Source organism: Carettochelys insculpta, chromosome 1, assembly GCF_033958435.1.
Source record: "Carettochelys insculpta isolate YL-2023 chromosome 1, ASM3395843v1, whole genome shotgun sequence".
NCBI classification, from domain to species: domain Eukaryota; kingdom Metazoa; phylum Chordata; order Testudines; family Carettochelyidae; genus Carettochelys; species Carettochelys insculpta.
The window spans coordinates 126,417,878-126,437,811 of NC_134137.1; positions in this window are offsets into that span (position 1 = coordinate 126,417,878).

Genomic DNA, 19,934 nt, shown 5'->3' on the forward strand with positions numbered 1-19,934 from the left:
CATATTACCCCTCCTTTACTTTATGATACATCGATGACATCTTAATCATTTGGACCCATGGTAAAGAGACTCTAGAAGAATTCCACGGAGATTTTAACAATCTGCACCTCACTATATACTTATGCCTTGACCTTTCCACACAATAGATACATTTCCTGGACACTACAGTACAAATTACTGATGGCCTGATCAATACCACTCTCTACCAAAAATCCTCTGACCACTACACTTACCTACATGCTTCTAGCTTCCATCCTGCACACATGACGTGATCCATCATTTACAGTCAAGCCCTGAGATACAATCACGTCTGCTCTGATCCTACTGTCAGAGATTGAAAATTACAAGATCTCTAAACAGAATCCTATAAACCTGAATTACCCGCTAGGGCTGTGCCAACACTAGCCCAAAACTTCGAAATGGCCATGCAAATACATATTCAGTGCCTCATTAGCATGCGGGAGGCTGCAGCACTTCAAAATTGATGCGGCTCGTCCCGACAGGGCTCCTTTTCAAAAGGACCCCGCCTACTTCGAAGTCGCCTTATTCCCATCTGCTCATAGTCTCTACAGCGCATCATCAGAGGTTTTGGGTATACCACCTGAGGAAGTGAAAAAACAGATCAACAGAGCCAGACGTGTGCCACGAAGCCTCTTACTACAGGACAAGCCCAAGAGAGAAACCAACAGAACACCACTAGCCATCACCTACAGTCCTCAGCTAAAACCTCTACAGCGCATCATCAGGGATTTACAACCCATCCTGGACAATGATCCCCCACTTTCACAGGCCTTGGGAGGCAGACCAGTCCTTGCCCACAGACAACCTGCCAACCTGAAGCAAATCCTAACCAGCAACTATACACCGCACCACAGTCACTCTAACTCAGGGACCCATCCATGCAACAAACCTCGTTCATTCAGTTGCACATCTACCAATATAATTTATGCCATCATGTGCCAGCAATGCCCCTCTGCTATATACATCGGACAAACTGGACAGTCTCTACGTAAAAGAATAAACGCACACAAATCAGATATCAGAAATGGCAATATACAAAAACCTGTAGGAGAGCACTTCAATCTCCCAGGACACACAGTAGCAGACTTAAAAGTAGCTATCCTACAGCAAAGAAATTTCAGGACCAGACTCCAAAGAGAAATTTCTGAGCTACAATTCATCTGCAAATTCGTTGCCCTCAGCTCTGGCTTAAACAAAGACTACGAATGGCTGGCTAAATACAGAAGCAGCTTCCCCTCCCTTGGTGTTCACATGTCCAGATCAACTGCTGGTAGTAAGCCTCAACCTTGCTGACTGAGCTAACCTTGTTATCCCCACCCTTGCTCTGGCTTATTTACACCTGGCCCTGCAGATTTCCAAGACCAGCATCTGATGAAGTGAGTCTGTGCTCACGAAAGCTCATGCTCAAAACTTTTCTGTTAGTCTATAAGGTGCCACAGGACCCTTCGTTGCTGTTACAGATCCAGACTAATACAGCTACCCCTCCGATACTATACACCATCATGTGCCAACAATGCCCACACACCATGTATATAGGACAGACTGCAAACACTCTTTGGCTGTGTCTACACGTGCCCCAAACTTCGAAATGGCCATGCAAATGGCCATTTCGAAGTTTACTAATGAAGCGCTGACATGCATATTCAGCGCTTCATTAGCATGCGGGCGGCAGCGGCGCTTCGAAATTGATAAGCCTTGCCGCCGCGCGGCGCGTCCAGACGGGGCTCCTTTTCGAAAGGACGCCACCTTCTTCGAAGTCCCCTTATTCCCATAAACTCACGGGAATAAGGGGACTTCAAAGTAGGTGGCGTGCTTTCGAAAAGGAGCCCCGTCTGGACGCGCCGCGCGGCTGCAAGGCTCGTCAATTTCGAAGCGCCGCTGCCGCCCGCATGCTAATGAAGCGCTGAATATGCATGTCAGCGCTTCATTAGTAAACTTCGAAATGGCCATTTGCATGGCCATTTCGAAGTTTGGGGCACGTGTAGACGTAGCCTTTGACAGAATGAATGGACATAGAACAGACATCAAAAAACTCCAAATACACAAACCTATAAGCCAGCACTTTAATGGAGTGGTTCATTCTGTTAAAGACCTGAAAGTTTGTGTTCTACTGGAAAGGTACTTTAACAACTGTCTACAGAGGGAATGCTCAGAACTTACATTCGTATTCAAATTTGACAAATTAACATGTGGTTTGAACAGGGTCAGCAATTAGCTGACCCATTATAAGGACTCTTTTACATACTTAGATGTTTTATCTAACTCTTAACTTCACCACCCCGCAACCACCACCCCACCCATGCCGTCCCTCTGCTCTTCTGATTTGCCAACCTTGATAACAATTTTTGGACCTCTGTGCTTTATATATTGATTCTATTCTGGTAAAGCTATGATCTGAAGAAGTAGGTCTGTCCCACGAAAGGCATCACCGAATAAATTATTTTGTTAGTCTTTAAAGTGCTACATGACTGCATTTTTTGATAGAATACAGACTAACACAGTTATCTCTCTGTCACTTCTTACAAGTGTATCAATAGTGATAGGCTATCCTTCACACAAGCTGGATGCTATAAGTGGGTGCCTGAAATAGCTATTAAAGTCTATGGATGCTGTACAATATAGTCCAACAAAGGACATACCTGGAGCAAGGTGGCTCTTCTAGCTAACTTCATCTGGAAATGTGAAAAGAAAACAAAAATGTAAACGTTCTCATCTGTGGGCTGATTTATTTTTTATTGTTGTTTTATTACGATTACTTCTATTATAGTAATGCTTAGAGTTCTGTCTCAGGAATCCAGGCTTCCTAGTGAGATGAACTGTAGACACTCTTAATAATAAGGGTCTGTTCCAAAGAGTTCGCTGCCTTGGCATACAATGATTATTATTTAGTGTATATTTTGCAGTCTCATTTAAAGGCACTTTGGGATCAGTGCTGTATACACTTATACCTGATGAAATAATAATGCAATTTTTAGCCTTCCGGAGTAGCAATCCCAACTTCCCAGTTGACTAGCTGTGATCAGAGTCTAGCCTTCCATGTGCTTGTCATGGGTTTTGAGGATGGACCTGATTGGGTGTGGATAAGGTGGTGGCTTTAGGGACTGATGAGACAGCAGGCTTCTAAAATAAACTAACAGAATGGGGGATAAGTTGGGTGGAAGTTAAACAATTAAACAAACCTCGCTAGTTTAATGACTAGAGGTAGTCTTTTTTAAAAAAAATCTTCCTCTTCTTCTTCTTCTTCAGATTTCTGTTAGTTTGCAGGCACTTTCATGCTTCAGGACAATATAGCTATTTTTTAAGGAATTAATTGCCTGACAGGTATGCAAAGGTAGTGTTGCCAAACCTTGTTCATTGCAGGTATATCATTACATGGCCTAAGACAATGTTCATTAGTGGGTTTGTCAATCAAGTAGGATCCCTGCCAAAGAATTGCTGATGATACGACAGGGTCAGAGACGAAGATGTTCAGTCTCTATTCATCCATCAGGTTTTTTTTAAATCAATTTACAGCATGATAATTGAGTCAAGTTTATTGTGCTGCCCCCTCCAACAGTGGAGGATTTTAGTGATTATAAATTGCTTGATACTGAAGTGGCTCCACAACAGAAAAAAGAAGAGGCGGGAGGGGAAAAGAGAGTGAAATAGGGGGAAGAGGGGAACAACAAAATCTAGTTGTTAAGAGAAATATTTTAAAGGCAGAATGCCCCTGGAGTAGCCCTGCTTCTTGGGAAGAATGGCTGGGAGATAGCCTTCAGTTAAAGAGGTTGTTCACTGGAGGTGGAGGGCTAAATTGCCAATTCAAGTGGCGGTATCATCTGAAACGATTCCATTGATAAAACTGATGACTCCCTCTTAGGGGAATAATACTGCCATCAAAAGTATTGCTTCTCGTTGCTGTTTTGAAGAAGCAAATGATAACCTTTTTCTTTTCATACTTGTAACTGGGTGTGGGGTGTGCATGTCTGTGTATGGGGGAACAGGGGTGACCAGGCCTCTGTGGCATGGGGTTGAAAAGAATTCTTTTCATACTGAAATGAGAAATGAAAAGTTCGTTCCGAAGGTAGCAGTTCAGGAACATCCCACAGACAGAAAAGCCCTTTCCTATCATTCTGATTCTGTCTTTTTTTTTAAAGGCCAAACATTTTAACATAGTCTTTCCAGTCTACAAACTATATTATTATTATTATTATTATTATTATTATTATTATTATTATTATTATTATTAATAATAATATTATTTCTAGAAGACTCAATTACAAACCAAGGTGACTCTGAGCTAGGTGCTGTACAAATATGGAATAAAAAGACAAGCCCTGCATCAAAAAGCTTATATGGGTGGCTCTCTAGTGACATACATACTTTCCATCACTAGGCAAAGGGGTTTCCTTTCCTTAGCTACAGGGTTTCTGCAAAGTAACATTATGAGTCAACTTGTTATTTATCTACTTCCCTGAGCTCTCTGTTTGGTTGATTTCAGATGCACGGTAAAGAGACACATTTTACATTTTTGGCATAATTACATTTACATGTAATTTTGAGTGATTAAAAATGACTGAAATAGGAAAGTGTTTATATTGATGAAATTTGCCTAAAGAATGAACCACTGAAAACATCTATATCGCAAATTCCAGGGTGTGTTCTTAAACTCCCCCTTGTATGGGCAATGGTGCGCTATAGCTTTTCCCTCAGATCCTGACTTCTTTCTAGAACTCATCAGGATGATGCTGCACATATTTAAATCTCCCCCCATAAAAGGTTTAGTCTAAGTTGCTTCTCCAGTACTTGTTTGAACATTAAATATGCAAATAATCATCATTACACTTCCAACAATTACACATGTTTGCGAGCATCATGTCAAGTACTGGCAGCAGTGCAATCATTTGTAAAGACAAATATTCCATTCCAAGAGATGTCATGCTGCTTAGAAGATTTCTTTTTGTATTAGTAGCCACACTGCTGCTTCATAAAGTGTGCAAATGAACGTGACAGTGCTGCCAATAGCTGCCAGTTCCTTCCTCTCAGCAGAGCAGATGTCAATCAACCATCCCAAACAGACAAGGCCTCGGTGCTGCCGCAGACATTAAACATGTAGGATGTAGAGGGGAGGGCACAAACAAAACAGGCAGCTCACAGACTCTGTGCGCTCCCCCTCCCCCCGCAAGGAGGCCTGAGGCCTTTCGAATATTTTAATTTCTGATTTCTGACTATATTATCATGTGTTTGTAACAGACGAATTGTAATTTGTAGCTCTGAGGTGATATGAAAAGACGCCTGAAACCACAGGACAGCTGCGGGAGAGCGTGGCAGGTTTCTCTGCTCTCCTCTCTTTCTCTTTTCCCTCCCTGCCTCCCTCTTTCTCTTGCTCTTTATGTAGTTACGGATAATTGTCACCATTCACTTTTATCACAGCCAAAGTAGCAGCTTAGAGAAGCTGCGACTTTAGTCAGGACTAATCTTGCCTCCCTCCTGAAGTGGGAAAATCCCAAGTATTTCAGGGTCCTATTGATAACCCTTGTGCTTTTTTCCCCATAAAAGACAGATGACTCTGGCAAGCTTGGGAGACTGCAGATAATGGGATTGACTTGGTACTTAAATCTCAGTGAACCAAGACAGCATAAGTAATTAGTGAATTGGATCCATACTGGGGTGCTAATGATGGCTAATACTGCCCCGCACCATTCTAAAACCCACAAGATGCACATCTATCTCACTCAGATAAAACTAAAGGGACATTGCTTTGCAGACATCATTTATTTCTTACTCAGTACAGAATTTATCCCCCTTTAAAAAAATCTAATTTTCCAGAAGTGACACGCAGAAAAACAAGTGACCATCCTCTCAGCAGAGTTCATTATGATCACAAATACCTCTGGTGTTTTTAATTAAGAAAGGCTAATTAAGAGAAACAAGGCATTTATCTTCTTATCTAGTTGTCTGGGGAAAAAGTCACCGACACTAACTATTGTTTGGAGGGGAGAAGCTGTTTGTTTGTTTGTTTGTCTGTTTTGTGAGAAGGGTGATCTTTAAAGAACTAACTTCATATAAAAAGCCATGTAATAGATTGTGTTTTAAATAAAGTTTTCTTTTTTTTCCAGGATTGGCATTTGTAACTTTCAGGAAAGCATAGTTTCACTTAATGTCCTGGTTTTCCCGCTTGATTAATATAATTGCAGAGTTTGGGTGTACAAACTTGCCTTGTGACTCATTTTTCTTTCCCCTCAGAGTGATAGCATTTTATCAGGATAATTTAGATAAATGCCTTTCCACAGAGTTTGCTTATCCTTCCAGGAGCTTGATCGACAAAAAACTCATAAGATGAATGGAGTCGTGGTTTGGTCAGATGTATTCTCCTCTGAAAGTAGAAAGGTTTTGAAGGCAGGGAGAATGTCTGGTTTCCTGAGCTCTGATCATCAGAGACTACAACCTTCCATACCTTCCAGCTTGTTACAACGCATGTGTGTCTGTGCAGTGATGGAGGGAGCGAGGGTGGTCACATTCATATTACACATAAAACCAGGGAGCTCTCATTAGAAGATGCATAGGACTAATCAAACCTGGCTAGCCACATGATTCTATGGTGATAAGGAGAGACGGGGAGAGGAGGAAAAGTAGTATGTTGTGTGAGATTTAAAACCCAGAGGCCCTATACCTTTTGTGCTGGCAGAACCCAGACACCCCATAGTCTTTGTGCTGTCAGCTGAGCTATAAAGACAGACGACTGACTTCTGCCTCCTTCGGTCTGTTTCTTAGATGTAATTTATCCTGGCATTATGGGATTTAGGAAAGGTGTGGCCCAGGGTATGCCTGAGGTGTGACACGCAAAGGGTTAAGATGCACTATCATTGGCTATCAACAACAAAGCAGCTTCCCATCAGGCCTTTTATTTTCTCTATTACAGTATATGGCTGAAATTTCTCTTTCCCTGAGTATCAGAGGTATTTTTATTCTGCTCTGAGTTGCTTCAGTGAGCGTCTTGGAAGGTGCCTGTAACCTTCCAAAAAAGCAGAAATGCTTTTTGAAGAGACCTTTCTTCATATTTAACATTTGAGGAGGAAAACCATTTCATATGGGAATCCTGCTTTCCCTTCTCAATCTGTAACTGATTAGGAGGCATTCAGGGGTAATGTGGGATGAAAAGATGGGCACATTCTCTGCTGGGGAGGTAGAAGGGGGTCTAGAGCTGGAAAAGATTTGAACTGGATTAGCCCCAAACAAAGTTTTGAGTTTGGATGGAGCTAGACTCGGAAACAAGCCTCCCTTCATCAGCACTGCACAAATGCTGTCTCCTCAACAGCTCTGTCTGCTTTAATAAAATTCAGGAGAGTCTTCATGGAGATAGTGCAATGACAAGTGCAACTTTAATGCCATCCGTTACATCAGCACTGGAGTTTTTTTTTGAAGACATTTTTGTTTATTTATAAAAAAGAAATTAATGTTTTTAAAGTAAAACTGAAGTTTACTAAAACTCACAGCAAATCCAGTTCACGGTTCTAAGTGGTTCTCTCTTAGAACAGAACCCCTGTGCCCCTTCACTCCCCTCCTCTCTGCTGTGGCCTTTAGGCCTTTGTGTTGTCCTCACAAAAGTGCTTCCTCTTTGTATTTTTCCCACAAACACAGAACCCTGAAAGACTGAAGTCCTTATACAGGGAACCTTGATCAATGCCGGTAGAGGGATATCATTGTCACCCAGGTGCAGAGGTCCACCTTCTAGCAAATTAGAAAATCTATTGCTAAGGAAGGTCCCTCTTTCTAAGGTTCTTGTTAGAACTGTTTCCCATCCCTGACACTGGTTTTGGAAAACTTATTTGCAGTTCTCCTGTAATATAATTACAGCACTGTGAGACTGACTTTTAAGAGTTTTCTGGAAGAGAGAAAGGAATAACTTCTTTATGTAACTTTTTTCATCATTAAAATATTTATTTGTGACTCCCACAGAAGCTTATCTAACAAGAAATACTCCAAGAATTTGCCGTTATTATTGGAAATAGTTGTAACACTAGACAAACTGAAGCCAAGCTATAGCACATAGTTTTATTTCTGAGCTATTGTTCCTAATTTTGACAACGAAACAAGAAGATTTTAGGAGAAATCAGAAGAAATTAAGTCAGCACAGACATCAAAGCTATCCAGTTCCACTTTAGATTTACACACATTCTTAGCAGAAATACAGTGCTTCTTGTAAATGGTATTCAATCTTTTACCATTGGCTAAAATCAGGTCCATAGCTGAGATTATAAAAGGGTTGAGGGAGGGGGGCATTTTTATGAAAAAGTTGGCTTTCCACTTAACATTTTTGCCACACATTCTTTTTCTCACATTTTGGGAAAGAGTTGGATTTATTTCCAAACACTTTATATTACGAATTTGAAAGTTACATTAAAAGAAATCTATTGAACATGAGCTTGATATTCCAAACCATAATTTTTGCAGAATAAAGTGCAATGAACTACATTGACAGACAGAGGTTCTTTTCGATGTCCTGGGTGGAAATCAAGATAATGTTTTTTGTTTGTTTTTTTTTTTCCACCCATCAGAAACACGGGGGGTTGCTGGCACAGTTATTTTTAAAATATTTTCAACAAGGAAAACAGTGTGCAAGAATGAATTCTGAATGACTGCTCAGCTGGAAAATGACTATGGAATGACTGCTGTGGAAAAGTTTGTGATGCACACAGATATGTAGAAAAGTTTATGTGAAAGAAAGTGAAATCTAAAGCCAAAACAAACACTTCCTTTGACATTACGATTTGCCTACTACTTGATTAGGCACACATGACTGACAAAATATAGGACAAGAAGTACCTGCTCCTGTTTAAAAAAAAAAATCAGAACACTGTTCTCTGCTTTCTAAGCATCAGCATTCTAGGGAATTCTGAGAGGTAAGGTAGTTAAAAACAATTCCTTAAACTTAGCAAACACTCCTGAAATCTGGCAGTTGCTGGCACATTTCCACTGGTAAAGTTTGAAAGCAGGTTTTAAAAATGTAGGGGTAGTTTTTGTTTGTTTGTTCCTGACCCCTGATAGCATGAGCTAGCAGCTGGTGTGAGAATAAAGGAAAATGTGCGTGTATTGGCAGCAGACAATTTATAATACGAAGCGATTATTCTCTCAGAGCCTTAAACATCAGAACTTGCGTCTTAAAAAGTAATAATTTGCTTGGACAATTTTACAACTGAGCATTTAGGTTTTTTTCCCCATTTTTCCTGCTTCAAAGATGTGTTGGAATTTGTAACCAAGAAGATACATAATTTATCTTTTTTTTTTTTAAAGGCGAGGGGGTGGTGGTTCAATCTTGTACATTTTGAACCTGCTTTATGGGGTGGCTTGGTAAACCTACATCTCCACCTAGTGGTTTCATGGAACATTTGAGCTATAATTTTTGGTGAAATATTAGCACCAAGAGAGTTTACATTATAACACCATTCTGAAGAAATTAGACCACCGATTTTTTTAAAAAACAGAATTATTTTAGGATCAGACAAACGCAAAAATTGCATATTTGCCTTCCCATTGTCCTCAAAAGTGCAATAACTCCTCCTTTCTTCCCCAATGTTTATTAATATTTTGATCTTTTGACAAAACAACCATATTTTGGTAATGCAAGGGAATACTTCACATTTTACTCATCCACTCATAAACCACAGTGTCAGAGTTGAGCAGCCTAGTTCCCAATTGGCCTACTCCTATGTGTGAGACACCTAGTGTGCCAAGAATCCAAAAAAGGGGACACCAAAAAAATTGTTCATGTGTGTAACTAAAAATGCCGTGAAGACTCTCATCCTTAATGTAAATAACTCCCCCTATAGCCCACTTTCCAGATTATTTTTTTCCGAGGTATACGATTTGCAGAAATAGCAGTCAGGTAGACCAGGGTGAAATTTATATGACCATGGGATGAAATGAGGGATGGCATGATTCTGCTTTCAAAAACAAAAGCTAGTTGTGCCTTGTGCCAGAGCTCCTGAAGACTTTTTTCTCCAGTTGACCAAAAGGATGATAGAAAGTACCACCTTATGCTCCTTCCCTGAGGTATAAGGAATTGACTGCAGGTGTGATATTTCCATTCCCTGCAAACCTCAAGGAGGCTGTGTGTTGTTCCACCAGATCACCACCAGGCAGGCTTTGTTTTAAGCACAATAATGTAACTGCTTATTACCTGACTATTTTCTACACAATCAAAACACTAAGGTCAAGGGATGCAGGTTGTCCTATTTTTTTCCCCAAAATATTTTATACTTACCAGGCACAGCTCTAGTTCCTCTTTATTGCCTCAGGATTACCAGTTGGTTACATATCAGTGAAGATCTGGGTTTCAGTCAGTTTATGCACCTCCTTTTTGTTACAAAGTGAGTAGGGGTACATACCCTGCATAAAGTAAAAGTATGTATAAGTCTTTGCAGTATTGGAGCCTTAGCTAAGAGAAGATGGTGAATTAAATGCTTCATGTAATAAAATATATTAAACTGATTGAAGGCACTGTAGCTGCTAATGGCCTGGAATGTACAATAATCCTTCAATGTAATGTGGAATGCACATGTCAGAAACATGTAAAAAGGAAGAGTTTAATTAATGCACATTAACATGTGTAGGCAGAGGGAGAATATATAAAGAGTGTCCCCTGGGACACAGTTAGAATTTTCTTTAACTTCAAACTTAGGGAAATTTGGAAACTCTCCAGTTCAGCAATTTAAAATGATTAAATATTATCTCTTATAAATTTGTCTCAAAATTGAGTAAATGGGGAGAAAATAGTAGATATATAGCTTTATTGTGCTAATGAGGCAAACCATCCTTCAATATTAATTTCCACAAATAAAATATTGTTTGCTTATGTGGCTTGGACTGTGGGATGATCTGCAAATAGTCAAACCAAAACCTCAGTCACAAACTACCTAGCAACCACACGACTTTATCCCAGGGACAAATGAGGCTACCTAGCCAAATATCAGTATTAGATGAAAATTGGGGTACACCTGTGGAGCGAAGAAAGGATGCATTTGGCAGAGAGGGATTACGTTGGGGTTTAGGTAGCTAGGGCTGCATCTACGTTAAGACAAAACTTTTAAATAGCCATGTGAATGGCCATATCGAAGAATACAAATGTGGTGCTGAATTGACTATTCAGCACCTCATTAGCATTAGGATGCTTCCAGCTGTGGTGCTTCAAAAGCACCGCTTTTGAACATGCGTGGCTCGGCGCAGCTACATGGGGGTCCTTTTTGAAAGCTGAGGGGAATAAGGGGAATTTTGAAATGTGCAGGGTCCTTTTGAGAAGGACCCCCACGTATCTGGACCTAGCCACGTGCGTTCGAAAGCAGCACTTTCGAAGCGCTGCGGCTGGAAATGTCCTAATGCTAATGAGGTGCCAAATATTCAGTTCAGTGCCTCATTAGTATTCTTCTATATGGCCATTAGCATGGCCATTTCGAAGTTTTGTCTTAGTGTAGACACAGCCGAGATGTGTGATATAAAAGGTTCCTTTTTGGAAGCTGCAGGAACAGATGGAACAATTATCAATCTATAATCGACTCCTCCATTGTCCTCTTTAATGTACTTTCGGATGTCTACAACCCCACCTACTTGGACACCAACTTCTCTGACAACACATTCCAATCGCCACAACCAGAGGTGAATTTGAATTTGAGTCCTCCTAGATTGTTGAGCTCCTTTTGAATTTCCAGGTGCTCCGTCTTACAAGTACTTCAGGGCAAGCCAACTCACAGACCATGGCATAGAATCATCGAATACTAGAACTGGAAAAGACCTCAAGAGGTCATTAAGTTCAGCCCTGCCCTCACAGCAGTACCATAAACCATCTATATCATCCCTGTTAGATATTTATCTAACCAGTGATGGAGATTGTACAACCGCCGTAGGCAATTTATTCCAGAAATTAACCATCCTGACAGATAGGAATTTTTTCCTAATGTCCAATCTAAGCCTCTCTTGCTTCAGTTTAAGACCATTGCTTCTTGTCCTGTTATCAGAGGTTAAGGAGAATAATCCTCCTTATAATACCCTTTTAGGTACTTGAAAGCTGCTATTATATCCCCTCTCAGGCTTCTCTTTTCCAAACTAGACAACCCAATTGTTTTAATCTTCTCTCATAGGTCATGCACTCTAGACCTTTAATCATTTCAGTTGCTAAGTCAGAACCAAATAGGGAAGGCCCAAACTCCTTTGGCGCATTCATTGTAACAGGGCATGAGAAAGGGAAATTCTCTGCAAGCTATTCCCTTACACAAATGCTGAACACAATGTGACCTTCTAAAGAAAAAATGGAGACAAATAAATGCAAACATGTTCAGTTGAAATTTGAAATGTTAGTGATGTTTTTATCAACATGTTAGAGCTGGGAAAAAATTTCCTGCCCTAAAACTGGTTGACAAGCAAACATATATTGAAATGATTTTTCTGATTTATGCTGGTGCTTGGAAAATTAAAGTTTGAAAGCTTGAAAAGGGAGGTACCATGCTAGGGTAAATAACACTTAATTCCTTCAGGTCACCCGATATTGTTAGGCAATTGCCAGACAGCCATAATGTGTCCTTTTGTGTAAGTCCTAGTGAACTATGAGTTCTTTCACTCACTCAAGCAGCTATTAATGGAGCTTAGAGCAAGAGCTCTTCACTGACTGCTAAAGGAACTTGCAGTGCGTCTACACCAGGGAGCCTGTTGTGGCTAGCCCAGGTCAGCTGAGTTGGACTCACAAACTGAGGTTGCAGGCTTAAAAACTGGCATGCATACATTCAAGCTTGGGGTGGAGCTTGAGATCTGGGACTCGCCACCCACATAGGGTCATTCTTGATGATGATTGACTTACACAAGGGTTTGAAGTAACCAGAGTTACTCAACAGACTTTGTTGTTGTTGTTTTTTCTTGTTGTAGAACGCACAATTCCACACTAGGGCTACGGTTACACTACAGCACTCTGTCAGCAGGAGTCTCTGTCAGAAGAGGTTTCCCAACAAAACTTGGTCAACAGAGTACAGCCACACACAAAAGCCAATCGGAACAGTGCTCTACTCTGTCGACAGAGCAGCCAGACTGCCCAGCTGCTCTCTTGACAAAACAGGCACCTGGAAGCACAGCAGATAGTGCTGCCTATTGTTCTGGATACCCTCTCTGTTGAGAGAAGGTCCCCCAGAGCTTCCACACAGCATTATGCCTCATGGCTGAGAGAGAGAATGCTGCTGGTGAAAGTGCTGATTTTAGTCGACAAACTGCTGACAAAATTAATTTTGTGCGTGGTTGTTCCACCAGTTTTCTCAACAAAACTGGGATTTTGATAGCAAAACTTGATAGTGGAACCATAGCCTAGGGGTATATCTAAAAGGGGTGAGTGTTGCACTAGCCTTTGTGTCTAACTCATCTTCAGCATGGAACACAAGTAATTGTGCTTCTATCACACTAGCAGAATTTCTGGTCCATCCATTGCAAGGAAGGATGTGGAGGTAGAATCTTTGGCTAGCTCAATGCTGGAGACAGAAAACTGAAGAATCTACACAACCAGTCCCCAGGAAGGAGACAGGGCTTGCAGAGAGGTTCTGGGAGGACTAGGGCAAAATCCCAGCTCCCCTTCCCCTCTGCAACTTTTCAAATCAATTAAGAGATTTGGACAGGAAGCCCTCCCTGCACTCATCCCACAGCAGTGGCTCCTGTGCCCACCTTCTTACTCTAGCCATTTCAACCTTGCACATGGGTTTGGTTAGCCATCCATCTGTCCTGAGTGGTGGTGTGACCTTGTCTGCCAGGTCACAATGACATTCAGCTTGGAAACCTGGGCACACTGCCCTTTTCTCTGTAGGACTTCTTTCCCCACAAGCAGCCTTACCTGCAGCTGCACAGTATTACAAACCCAACAGGGTAAAACACAATATTTTGGACTGAAAACAGAGGTCAGGAAAAAAAAACACAAAAATTGCAATTTCTGCAAGTGCTGTAACAAAACTAACTCAGTGGTCAGCACACTGGCCTCATAAACCCAGCGTTATGAGCTCAGCCCTTGAAGGGGCCTTTGAAAGGTCTAGGGCAGGTTAGGTTTAAAAAAAACAATCTAGAAGGGATGGTGATAGGCCCTGCTGTGAGGGACTGGACTTGATGACCTTCCAAGGTACTTTCCAGCTCAATTATATATCAAACTACTTCCCTTCTTCTCCCTCCCAACTGGGGTACTTTTTAGGAGTGCAGGTGGGTGGAGAGGCAACCACTGTCTTCTCTTCAACAGAGTCCATCAATGTAGCTAGGCTCCAGTTTGCTTTTAGGGTATTGCGGACCTGGCTGGACTTCATTGCTCTTGAGTCAGGCCTGCCATATCTCTTAGGCCAGGCCACACGTTAAAGTTGATTGTAGATATGCAATTCCAGCTACGGCAATTACATAGCTAGAATCGACTTATCTACAAGCAAATTACCTGGCCATCCTCACAGAGGTAGGTTGATGGGAGACACTCTCCCAACAATCTCTCTTATCCTCTCAATATTGAGGAGTATGGGATCAAATGGCAAACCCTGATACTTTGATTTTGCTTGTACCTAACAGGCGAGCAAAATCAAACCCCGAAGGACTGACCCTGAGATCTTCCACACAGTGAAGACATACTCTCAGAAGGTGACAATAAAAATAGGTCAAGATATATTTAGATTTAATGTATGCACCATTTTTTATCAGCACTTGCAAATTTCCTGAAAGAAGTATTCACCCAGCATCTCCTGAGAGATGGAATGTGTAATATTAGCACTTTAAAAACTTCAGTTATTGGGTAGGGCGAATCACCCAAAAATTAAATAATAAAATAAAATAAAATAAATAATTAGAAGGAAATCCTGGCTTCAGTAAAGTCAAGGAAAGACTTCTATTTACATCAGTGTAGTCAGGATTTCATCCTAATGATTCATTCCTAACGATTTTAGTTTGAGTTGGATTCTGAAGCCTTGTGAAATCATTTTAAAAACAAATCTCTGTATATTATGTCTATATTTGATATCTGAATACAGAGTACTATAGATGGAAGGGCATACAAACAAAATCAAACAGAGCTACGTTAAGTGGTATTACCAAATGATAATCATTCATGTGTGTCCCCAGTGTAGGATCAAAGTTGACCAGAAGAAAACAAATCAAGAAGAGAAGAAAAAGAGTGCCAGGAGAGAGGAACAGAACACTGAAATACAAGGATTAGCGAAAGAAGAACAGTGATAAAAGTTAGAAGAATATAATCACCGAACAGGTGTAGCACTTATCAGCCAAGCTCTTATGTAAACTAAAAACTTTCAGAATTAAGCAAGGCAAAGTAATAATTAGTGTGCAACTAGGAGATATAAAGAACATTTCTGAGTTCTTGCCATCATACTTTCCAGTCTTCAAAGGCTGTTGTTGTATTTGTAGTGTTTGAAGATAAAGATTTGCCCCTTTATCCTAGTCCATTGAGAATCCCCCAAGGCCAAATTTTGGTCCTGATCCTGGGTGGAATGACACTGATTTCAGTTGCTTTGTATCTGCCCTAGTTTGAAAATTTGAAGTATTAAATCAAATTTGTTTTGTAACCCACATATGTCTCTCTCTCTCTTTCTCTCACTCACTCAAAAAAAAAAATAAAATAAAAAATAAAAACCACTTTGTTATAGGGCAAGCCCAGAACAATAAATCAGGTTCTTTTAATGTTCCAATATCATTTCCTAGCCTCTTTCCCTGCATTGAATGAAGAGATTTGGAACACAGAATAAAACATTACACATTCACTATTGTGTTTTGCCAGTGCTTTTTAGGACTTTTAACTGGTGGGGTTATTCTGGAGTGGCCACAGTACTGGCCTCAATTTGGTGTTCTACTGAAAGCTACAACTTCAGGTAATGCCAAGAGCAAAATTTCCAAAGACTGCCTCTCTATCAGGGCTTCAAATGACTTTAATGATTTGAATTCATTTGTGCTGAGAGAGGTAGAACTCTTTTCCAACCCCAAGTGTCCATGTAATCAATTTACTATCTATAAGAAGAGCAGAGTTCCCCAGAGGACTGAATCCTCCTGCAATAGGATATGTACTTTAAATATGTGGCTGGATATAACCATATTCATCTAGCTGCTAAAACCTTTTGGCTACATCTAAACGAGAAGCCTTTGTCGACAGAAGTGACTGTTGGAAGGGATATCCAGCAACACTTCTGTTGACAGATTTGTGTCTACACATAAAAGTCGATTGCAAGAGCAATCCACTCTGTCAACAGAGAGCAGCCAGACTGCCCAGCCCTATCTTGACAAAACGGCTGACTGGAAGCAAGGCTGCCTGGTGAACTGAAAGCCCTGTCTGTTGACAAAAGGGCCCTGGCGCGTCTACATGGCTATTTTGTTGACAGAACATTGTTGAGAGAGGCGTTGCACCTGACCACCGAGAGGTATAACGCTGCTGGCAGATGTGCTGGGTTTAGCTGACAAGCTGTTGACAAAGTGCATTCTGCATGTAGACACTCAGTGGTTTTTCCCACCAAAAGCCCAGTTTTGCTGGGAAAAGCCTCTCGTGTAAATGTACCCTTTGTGACCAACACTTTGCATGTAAGTATCTAAAATAAGTAAAGCCCAGGAAACAAGCCTGGGAGACAAAGGGTGCATTAATTCTCATTTTCTAGATACACATATTGGAGTGTTTCACCAAAGTTCCCCCTAGTCTTTTCCATCCACGTGTGGATTTTTTCTATCCATGTGCAGAATAAATTTGTATGTGCACTGATGCAGGTGAAAATGTGCATCATCAGTACAAACAAAAAGCCTAGCTGTGGATGTTCCACTAAACAGCTGTGGAGGGGGCATTTGAATCTCTTGTGAATGGCCACATAAGCACACAGCTTAGCGGGAACACTGATATCGCCTGTTTCTTGACATCTCAGAGTTACCTGTCTTAGAAGTGAGTTGTGGTTGTACTTTTTGTGGAACTGGGGAATCTGAACCTGATCTGTCAAATGAGGAGGTAATGTGTGTCCAGTGATATTCTTGTTTATTTCATCTTGTCTCAAATAATTTTGATTGATTTTAAAAATAGATATGGGGTTACAAATAAAAGATACAGAGTAGAATAGGCTTAGCATGCAAGAAAAAAATATTAATTTAAATAATATTAACTTTGTCCTGGAGTGACAATGGCAGATTCTGCCATTTTTTTCAAATCTTCTGTTATTAAGGGAGCAGGATATCCATGTTACTTTTCACCCAGAGGTCATTATATTTGCATACTAGAATCCCAAAATATTAAATCTCTGTTTTGGAAAACCCCTCTATCTGAGCAATATTTCAAACAAGCTCTGGAAATGGAATGCATTTCTGATTTATTAGAGTTTCTCAAAACCCAGTGAAATGCAGAATTTCTGTTTGTGAGGTAAGAAGAATGAATAGAGGTGTTAAGATTTTTGAGACAAAAAGAAGTGTGTCAGTCATAACATGTGTTTCATCTCATCAAGCAAAATATGAGGTGATTTAAAAAGCTAAAATTAATGGCTCCAAGGCCACACTGAGTTGAAGAGGGGAAATTTAAGGAACCCCTAGATTCTTATGAAATGGTTGTGATATAAATCTGTTAATAATAATCAGAGCCATAGGTTTAGGATCAAGAATGTTGAACCAGGATTCAAAGTTTGGACTGCAACTACCTTTAGATATTGCAGAGAAAAGAATGCCTTGCTTCACTTTATCAAAGGTCTTCACATATTAGGATGAATTATACAAGGAAGAAGAATTTCTAATCTATACCTCTTTTACAGTACGTAGACTTTGCAATTCAAACCTGTATTGAATCTAGGTCTGTGATAGAACAGATTTCAGCAGGATCTAGGCCCTAATTCCCATTATACTTGTTAGTGTCTAAATTAAAGTTAATTCAGTTAATGCTGGGTGGAATTTGCCCACTTTATATTGAGAAGGAAGAGTCCCTCTTAGGAGCTGGAAGAGTGAAAGAGATAAATGCTCCAAATTTCAGGTAATTTTGTGATGTCGGAATGGCATTTTATTTTTGTTATGCACATAATCAGGGGCTTTGCTTCTAATGCAGACTTTTAGAGCTTATCAGTCCATACCTTAGGAAGGAGCTACTGAGATCTAGATTTCCAAATATAAATCTATTTTTTCTGTTCCTTGTTCCAAACGCCACTGAAGTCAAGGGGAGTTTACTCTTCTTTTGTAAAGTGCTTTGAAATCTAACTATGAAAAGCAAAATATAAGTCTCAAGTATTATTATATTGTGGTGTTTCCCACATATTTAAACTGGAAATTTAAACTGTGACCTCAATTTCAAATATTGCATGAGAACTATATGGGCCATGTGGAATAGGTTCTTCCTATGCCTCTTACTAATCTGTGTGTCCGTGTCTACACAGCCCCCTCCCTTCCAGAAGGAACATGGTAATGAGCAAAGAGGAATATTTAAATGAGGCAGATATTTAAGTATCTCACACCGCATTTGCATATTCCTGCAAGATTTTGCTTCTGGAAGAGCTCCTTCTGCAAGCTAAACAGCCGTGTAGAAGGGGCCCTTCCAGAAAGACCCCCTTTTCTGAAAGCCCCCCAAATTCCTCCAATGCTTGGGGAGGGCTGCATCTACATAGCGCTGTAGCTTCCAGAAGGGGCTGTTCCAGAACAAAATCTTGTGGGAATATTTAAATGAGGCATGAGATATTTAAATCCACACCATATTTGAATATTCCCCTTTAGTCATTACCATGCCCCTTCCAGAAGAGAGGGGGCTGTGTAGACATGGCCTATAGCTACATCTACCCTATAGCACTCTTTCCAGAGAGGGAGCCATGCTAGTCTACATCCTATCAAAACAACAGAGCAGTCAAGTAACACTTTAAAGACTAACAAAATAATTTATTAGGTGATGAGCTTTCGTGGGACAGACCCACTTCTTCAGACCATAGCCAGACCAGAACAGACTCAATATTTAAGACACAGAGAACCAAAAACAGGAATCAAGGAGGACAAATCAGAAAAAAATGATCAAGGTGAGCAAATCAGAGAATAGAGGGTTGGAGGGGGAGGTCAAGAATTAAATTAAGCCAAGTATGCAAATGAGCCCCTGTAGTGACTCAGAAAATTCCCATCCCAGTTCAAACCACATATTAATGTGCTGAACTTGAATATAAAAGACAGCTCAGCTGTCTCCCTTTCAATAGTGGTGTGAAAATCTCTTTTCAGTAACACATAAACTCTTAAGTTATTAACAGAATGGCCCACTCCATTAAAATGTTGACTAATATCTTTTCTGGATACATATTTTCTGGATACACATATCTTTCCTGGAAATACCATCACTGGACCTAACCAGGTTATTCACAGAATCACGGGCTCATTCTCATGTTCCTCAACTAACGTTATATATGCCATCATGTACCAACAATGCCCAGCTGCTTTGTACATTGGACAGACTTCTAACTCCCTTACACAAAGAATTAATGGGCACAAAACAGACATAACAACACTCCAGATCCACAAGCCAGGTAATCAACATTTTAATGGAGTGGAATAGAAGATCTATTCTGGAAGAGCGTCTTTCGAAATAGTGCATCCACACACACAGGAGCAGATCAAAAGAGTGATCTGCTCTTTCAAAACAGAGAGTCCACACAGCCCCCACTCTTTCGAAAGAATGGGCCAGACATTGAAAAATTAGGCCCCATGAGGACCGCTCTTTTTTTTAAAAAAAAAAAAGAGAGAGACCTGCAGAGCATCTACACATTTTCTTTCAAAAGAGGCTTTCAAAAGAAGGCGCTGTTCCTGAAATGGGACTGGAAGAGCACTTTCAAAAGCAGCGCTACGTTATTTTGATTTAATTTTGAAAGAATGCTTTTGTGTGTAGATGCTCCACTGGATATTTCAAAAGATCCCCCTTCTTTCAAAAAATATTTCAGAAGAAGTTGCTAGTGTAG